This window comes from Balaenoptera musculus, chromosome 11 (assembly GCF_009873245.2).
Source record: "Balaenoptera musculus isolate JJ_BM4_2016_0621 chromosome 11, mBalMus1.pri.v3, whole genome shotgun sequence".
Classification (NCBI taxonomy): Eukaryota; Metazoa; Chordata; class Mammalia; order Artiodactyla; family Balaenopteridae; genus Balaenoptera; species Balaenoptera musculus.
The window spans coordinates 21,416,762-21,425,003 of record NC_045795.1 but is presented as its reverse complement, the minus strand read 5'-3'; the positions used below and the strand labels follow the sequence as shown (position 1 = coordinate 21,425,003).

Sequence of the window (8,242 nt, the reverse complement as noted above, 5' to 3'; positions counted from 1 at the left end):
TCTATTTATCTATGCTATTGATATTGATTTTTATTTAGTTGTACTGTGCTCAGAGAACATATTCTGTGTGATCTCAATCTTCCGAAATTTGTTGACACCTGCATTATGCTTAGCATTTGGTGATTTTGTTAAATGTTTCATGTATACCTCAAAAACAGAGATATTCTTCAGTTGGGTATAGTATTAATCCTATTGCTTAAAATTTTCTGACTAAATTTCTGTCTGTTTGTTGCAGTAGTTATTTCTATAGAAGTGTTAAAATATTCAACTATGATTATGGATTTTTGTATTTCTCCATTTAGCTCTGCCAATCTTTTGTTTTCTATACTTTGAAGCTGTTATTATGTGCCTATAAAATTGTTATATCTTTTTACTAAATTGACCCTGGAGGTTATGAAATAGCCTCATTATTTCTAGTAATGATACTTTCTTGAGAGTCTACAAATACCACATTATTATCACTAAAATGGTTCTGGTCTGTCTTTTTTGGTTACTTGTTCTGATATGTCTTGTACATTCTTTTACTTTAAGCCTTTTTTTTTTTTAAACCAATATGTTAAACTGTATGCCATATAAAGAACATGCAGTTCGGGTAAATTTTTTCCAGTATGACAATCTTTATTTTTTAATTGAAATATTTAGTCTACTTACATTCAAGATAAATATTTATTTAGTTAAGTTTAAGTCTACCATCTTGCTCTTCTTTTAATTTTGCCAATATGTTCTTGTTCTCTAATTTCTGCTTTCTTAACCCCTTTTAGATTGAAAGTATTTATATTATTTTACTTCTTCTCTTTGGATTGATTTTTACTTATATTTTTATTTTATTAAATTTACTTTCATTAGATTTACTCTTAAACAGTTGTTGTTTTTGATGCTATTGAAATGGAAACTTTAAATTTTTAATTTCCAATTGTTTGTTGTTGGTACATATTAACACACTTGATATGTCGTATACTGACCATGAAACCAGCTACCATGTTAATTCACCTATTAATTCCAATTTTCAAATCCTTTATTTTTCTTTAACCCAAGAATACCTTTTATTATGTCTTGTAATGCACAGCTGCAAGCGAGGAATTCTCCTTACTTTTATTTGAGTTAAACCATCCTTACTTTGCTTTAATTTATCTCATTTTCTAAATTTAGGTGTAATTTGCATACTGAAGAGACCACAAATCTTAATTATACAGTTTGATGAATTTTTACTTATGCATATACTTGTGTAATAATCACCATGATCAAGATATAGAATAGTTTCTATTCTCTGAAAGGGTTTCTGTAAGATTGATATTATTTATCTCTTATTTGTATAGAAGAATTCACAAGAAATTCTACCTAGGCCTGGAGGTTTATAGGAATGACTTTTTAAATTATGGATTTAATTTTTTAATAGGCATAAGACAATTCAGATTTCCTATTGCTTTCTGTGTCCCTTGTGGTATACTGTATTTTTCAAAGAATGCATCCATTTTATTAACTGCTTCATGTATATTGACATAAAGATGTTTATGATACCATTCTTGTTTTTAAAATATATCTAGGATATATATGAATATCATCTATTTCCTTCCTGTTGTGGTATTTTGTGTTTTAACTTACTCTTTTTTTTATTAGTTATTCTTGTTTGGGGTTTATCTATTTCATCAATTTTTTCAAAGAACCAACCTTTTACTTTGTTGATTTTCTCTGATGTATGTCTGCTTTCCATTTATTGATTTCTGCACTTATTTTAATAGTTCCTTCTACTTTTTGCATTTAAGTTCCCAGTGTTTTATAGCTTCTTGAGTTAGATCACTGATTTCCAACCTTTCCCTTGTTCTAATACACGCAACTAAAGACAAAAATTTTCCTCTAAAAATAGCTTTAGCTACATTAGACAAATTATGACGTGTCATATTTTCATTATCATTCAGCTCAAAGTATTTTAAAACTTCTATTGTGTTTTCTTCATTGATCCATGGATTATATAGACATGTATTGCTTTCTTTCCAAACATTCAGAGTTTTCTGGTAGTTTTTCTGCAATGTACAAAGATTGAGCCTTTGTTATTGTTGGTCTATTTAGTTTTTCTTTACTCTGAAGACATAGCCCTTGCTCTTCTTGTTTGGTCCTTACAGCTGGGTTTGTCACTTACTGCTTAAGAGGTATGCTTCTGAAGTCTCAAATGACAGCTGATAGTGTTTATCGGGTTCCCTCCAACTGGGAGAGGTATGAACTTTAATCTCTGTTTCTCCAGAACTAAGCAGCTGCTGAATCTCTACAGATCATTAGCCTTCCAGCTGCTCTTTCCTACAGAGTTTTGGAACATCTTCCTGTGTGTGTGCAATTTAGGAATTAGCCAATGCTGTAAGGAGAATTTATACATGGAAATTTGAGCTCCTTCTCTGTGGTTCCCTCATCATCTGAATTTTGACCCTCAGGTCCTATGGATTTTGGTAGCCAAACACTGACGAGTGTCTCCTCAGTCCAGGGCAACTGCTTCTTTCCACTTGGAGTCTATTCTAAAATGCTGCAAAATAGAACATGTCCCTCAAGGGCAAGCTCTTGTGCAACTCATATCATGTGTTTCCCTTCTCTCAAGGATGTGGCCCTTCAAGCCCTGCCTGTGTTGATTGCTCATCAATGCCTTTATAGTTCTTATTTATGATCAATCCTTTTTTCCTCTGTAAAAAATAAAAAAGAATATTTTGTCTATGATGAAAAGAAGTAATAGTTAGAGACAAATGAGATTCAATGTTAGTTGAAAAGGAATGGACTTTGATCACTCAACTGTGCAAAAGAATTACTGAAGAAATAATCTAGTGTCTGGCAGTGCTGCATAATAATATTAACTTTTAAATTCGACTACCAAAATTTGATAAAATGTTAAAAATTAATTCTAAACTAAAATTTCAAATTTATTCTTTTTTTTTTAAAATTTATTTATTGTATTTATTCATTTTTGGCTGCGATGGGTCTTTGTTGCTGTGTGCGGGCTTTCTCTAGTTGCAGTGAGCGGGGGCTACTCTTCGTTGCGGTGCACGGGCTTCTCATTGCGGTGGCTTCTCTTGTTGCGGAGCAGGGGCTCTAGGCGCACGGGCTTCAGTAGTTGTGGCACGCAGGCTCAGTAGTTGTGGCTCGCGGGCTCTAGAGCACAGGCTCAGTAGTTGTGGCGCATGGGCTTAGGTGCTCCGCGGCATGTGGGATCTTCCCGGACCAGGGCTTGAACCCATGTCCCCTGCATTGGCAGGCGGATTCTTAACCACTGCACCACCAGGGAAGCCCTCAAATTTATTCTTATATTTTGGAAGGATGTTCCTTCATTAAGAAGAAAAGCTGTTTGGCTTTGAACATGGCCCACAAAAATGCTGATTTTAAGACTCATCCATTCAGCAATTGGTCCAAAGTATGTATCATGTTTTGAGTGTACATCTAGTTCTAACCTTATTCATTATTATAAAGGAGCATAGAATAATTTGGATTATGGCCACACCTTCCCATCATACATGTTATTGCTGTTTTGAATTGCAGTACCATCTTATTTTCACATCCCAAAATGTAGTCATTATTGAACAATACTGTTTTAGGCACGCACTCTCTATTTAGCTTTTCTCATGTGTTATGAATTTTCTTGCTCACTGTAGCAGTTTGCATCCCATTCCTTCATCAATTCTAAACTCTTATTCATTAATTTACTCTTATCTCTTTTATATCTATGGTTCAAATTGCATATCTGTGCTTTTAAATGTCAATGAATATATTTTTCATTTATAGTTTTATTAGTCTTTTAACTTTTAATTTTAAAATAATTTAATTTTGAAATAATTTCAGACTGACAGAAAATTTACAAGAATACAGAGAATTCTTGGCTACCCCAGTCCCCAAATGTTAGCATATTTAGCATATTACTGCATTCTCTTTTCCTTTTCTCTCTGTCATATACATGAGAGAAAAGTACACACACACATATATATGCTTTTAAAATATATACTCTTAAATGTGTATATATGCATGTATTTTAAAGTACATATATACACATAATAGTATATATTTACATCACATCAAGATGTAATCTTCACTTGTCACCAAACCGGCTGGATCACTTGGTAATTGTGGAGAGGCCATCCTCTCTTCATATTACTTCCTGAACCCCAGTCCTTGGTGGTTAACTAGAAGAGAACAATGGCCAACGTGTAGCGGACTTGAACCATGGTCTCCAGCATGACAGGTAGAGATATACACTACTGCACTAATGTAGAAAACACAGCATGCTACTCTGGAGGACTCTCCATACAGTTGCTCACTGTTGTCTTTATTACGTCACTGTGCAGGCTACGCTTCCTGCTATCAAGCATACATTACGCGATTCAGCGTCCGAGCCGAATATGTCCAAGTCTAGCCTTGAGTCCTCTCCAGTCCGTCCCTCACTTCCCAGAACAGGCAGCACAGTGGGGCGGCCAGCGATGGCGCTATGTGAGAACCTTACGGTAAAAGACAAAAAGGAACCAGTGCACCGGTTCCTATCTACACTCACAGCCAGCCATGATTTGAATCTACTGAACACGGGAGGTAGTTGCTAAACCCTAACAGGGGCATCTGTTGACTCCAGAAATACTTTAAGTTTCCACGGCTGAAAGTGCACAGAGGCAAAGGAAAACACAGTTGCTTATAAACCTGTATGTCTAAGCGGTAAGCTTTGTATTTTCCTCGCCAAAGCCAACGTAGTCGGCAGGAGTCGAACCTGCGCGGGGAAACCCCAATGGATTTCTAGTCCATCGCCTTAACCACTCGGCCACGACTACGCGAACAATTACAGTTGCTGTTAAATCTTTAAATAGAAATTCACTGGCTGATGTAAGGTAAGGGCAAAAGGGAAGAAAGGAAAAAAATGAGCTGGAGTACAAGAAAACGCACTCTGCAAATTGGATAGAAACCCTCAGGTGAAGTGCAAGTTTGGCATGGAGGTCAGCCTCGCTGGGCAACTGCGGGAGTCGAGAGCACTAAAAGGGGGTGTCCTCACCGCATCAGCAATAGGTTTTCCAGACAACTTGAGGCCTCTGTAATGTCCTCACCTGGAACCAAACTAACCTCCCAACGAAGTGGAATCAGACTGTCATCGTAGTTTTAGGCCTGATACGTGTAGCTTTTGTTTGGAACTTTCAGGCACTGATGCTCCTTGAAGAGCTAGTGGGTAGTGGCTTTCAGAGAGGAACTTAGTTCGATGACTTGCGTCCTGAGTAAAGGGCGAGGGAAATGATGCAGAAAAGCCTCCTTGCATCCCCTTGCTCTGGTGTCCCCAAGTGCCTAGCCCACATCAATCCTAAGGGAACATCAATCCCATTGTGTTTGCACCGTGCTTTGCATTTCACAGTGTGTTTCCACGCTCCCGTCACGTTAAGAACAAAATTTATAGATGGTTCGTGAGTTCCTGTCGCCCCTGGAACCTGGCTACCTTCTAAAAGGACGGCAACGAAGAATGGCCCCCGCTCGCCACAACTAGAGAAAAGCCCGCGCGCAGCAACAAAGACCCAAGGCAGCCAAAAATAAAAATAAATACATTAAAAAAAAAAAATATATATATATATATATATGCAAACCAGAAAGCAATTAGTGATGCATTTGAACTAAAATTATCAACAGGTGTTTGTTTTAGGGTAACAGGGAACGAAGACTGGACACAGCTGCAACTTTTACTGCACTGAAAAAAATTTTAAACATATCAGAATGGATCTCAGTAAAGGAAGAGCCAGGGTTGAGTTGTAAGAAACACAAAGTAGTCTAGTTATTATTTTAGGCCGAAACTGGAAACAACCCAAATGTCCATCTACAGTAGAAAAGACATATTGAGAGGTTTTCCCAATGTAATACCACACCACGAGAGTGAATGAATTACAAGTACACACAACCACATGGATTAAATCTCACTAACTAATATTGAATGGAAAAAGCCAGACAAAAAACACATATTATAGTGCATTCCAACTTTTGAAAGTTCAAAAACAGGTGAAATTAATGTTCCTTGTACAGTAGAAATCAGGGTAATGATTACCCTTGGTAGGTAGTGACTGGGAGGTCCCACTACCCTTGGAAGGAGTTTCTGGGATTCTGATAATGATTTTGGTTCTCAAATTGGGTGCTGGGTACATGGGTGTGTTTGCTTCGTGTAAATGCATTGAGTGGTTCGCTTTCATATGTTTTTTCGTGTGTATCTGTTAAGCTGTGGTAAATATTTTTCTTTTAAAAAAGTATTCCTCAATATGATGCAATACTTTTGCTGCCATTAAAAGGCATGTAATGCATGAATATTTATTGATGACATACTAAGATATTCATTATGTATTTTTTGAGTAAAAAAATCTGGTTATTACCAAAATTATGGCCATTGTGCAAAAAGATACATTATTAAGGTAGGGTTGTATCTTAAATTATTAACCTATGCGTTTTCTGTGAATTTCCATCCTTTTCTGTTCCCTATTTGGTAACCTGAGTTAATTAAATGAGTTGATTCAAGTAAAGTATCTAGAGCTAGGAGCCAAGTAAAAACTCAAGAAACTTAGGTTTTTATTCACTAGATTATACCTTATATGCAGAGAGTGTTTCTTATTAGTGTTCGGCACATAGTAGGTACTCAATATTTTGCATATACACTCAGGGAGCATCTATATGCTGCTTGCTATGGTTGCTTACTTTTTTTAATGTGTACACCCAGTTGCTAAAACTACAAACAGAAGTCACTGAGGACAGAAATGTTACATATATATATGTTTTTTCAATACATATGTATTTCAACTTGTATCGAAAGCCTCGTTTGTATAAGGTGTAGCTGAAAATTTTCCAAACCATCAAAAAAATGGTTCCTTTTGCTTAACAGTTCTTTTCTCAATTTGTCTCTCTCCTCACATATTTTGCTATAAATAGCACACAGAAACCAGGATGCACTTTCCACTCCTTGCTTGGAAATCTCCTCAGCTAAATATTCAAGTTCATTGCTTACAAGTTGTTTTTCACCCAACTGTAGAACACAATTCAGCCAAGTTCTGCCACTTTACAACAAGAATCAGTTTTCTTCCAGTTTCTAACTACACATCCCTCATTTCCTGCTGAGACCTTACCAGAAGCACCTTTAACCTTTATATATTTTTTAAATTAATACACTTTAAAAAAAGTTTTAGGTTTACAGAAAAACCCCATATACTCTCGCCACTGCCCCTCCCCCCAGTTTTCCCTATTAACATTCTTGCATTAGTATGGTGCATTTGTTACAACTGATGAGCATATATTGATAAATTATTATTGACTAAAGACCATAGTTTATATTAAGTGTTCACTCTGTGTGTTTGACATTCTATGGGGTTTGACAAATGTATAATGACATGGAGCCACCATTACAATATCATACAAAATAATTTCACTGCCCTAAAAATCCCCTGTGCTACAACCATTCATCCCTCCTTCCCTTCCCCAAACCCCTAGCAACCACTGATCTTTGCTGTCTCCATAGTTTTGACTTCTCCAGAATGTTATATAGTTCGAATCGTACAGTATGTAGCCTTTTCACATTAGCTTCTTTCACTCAGCAATTTGCATTTAATGTTCCTTTGTGGTGTTTTTTGGTAGCTTGATTGTTCATTTCTTTTCATTGCTGAATAATATTACATTGTATGGATGTACCGCAGTTTAGCCATTCACCTATTGAAGAACATCTTGGTTGCTTCCAAGTTTCGGCAATTAGGTTTTCGTGTGCGCATAAGCTTTCAACTCATTTAGGTAAAGACCAAGGAGTACAATTGCTGGATCATATTGTAGGAGTGTGCTTAGTTTCGAAAGAAACTGCCAAACTGTCCTCTAAAGTAGCTGTACCATCTTGCACTCCCACTAGCAATGAATGAGAGATGCATTCTTTCTTAAACTTAGGAAATTGTTCATCTCTTTACTAGGGATTCTAGTGTTAAAGATTAAAAGTGGGAGCTTGGGACCAAATTACTACATTCAAGTCTTAGCTTCCACATTTATTGGTTATGTCACCTCGGGCAGGTTACTCAACTTATCTGTGCCTTAGTTTCCTTTGTAGTAAAGAAGGAATAATAATGAACAACTTCATCAGATTGTTTTAAGAATTAAATAAGTCAGGTGTAAAGCACTTAGAACACTGCCTGGCACATAGAAAGTGTTAAATGATAGCTGATTTTATGTGGTCTCTCCTTCCTGATGGGCAATCATCCACATGTTGGCTTTCCATCCTCTGTCCTTTATATCTGTC

At 36.4% G+C, this 8,242-nt stretch overlaps 1 non-coding gene across 1 annotated transcript; it reads right to left on the bottom strand.

Moving 5' to 3' along the window:
• Positions 1–4,702: 4,702 nt before the first annotated feature.
• TRNAS-AGA lies at positions 4,703–4,784 on the bottom strand. The gene has a single exon. It is a non-coding gene; the product is annotated as a tRNA-Ser (tRNA).
• Between the last annotated feature and the right edge of the window lie 3,458 nt (positions 4,785–8,242).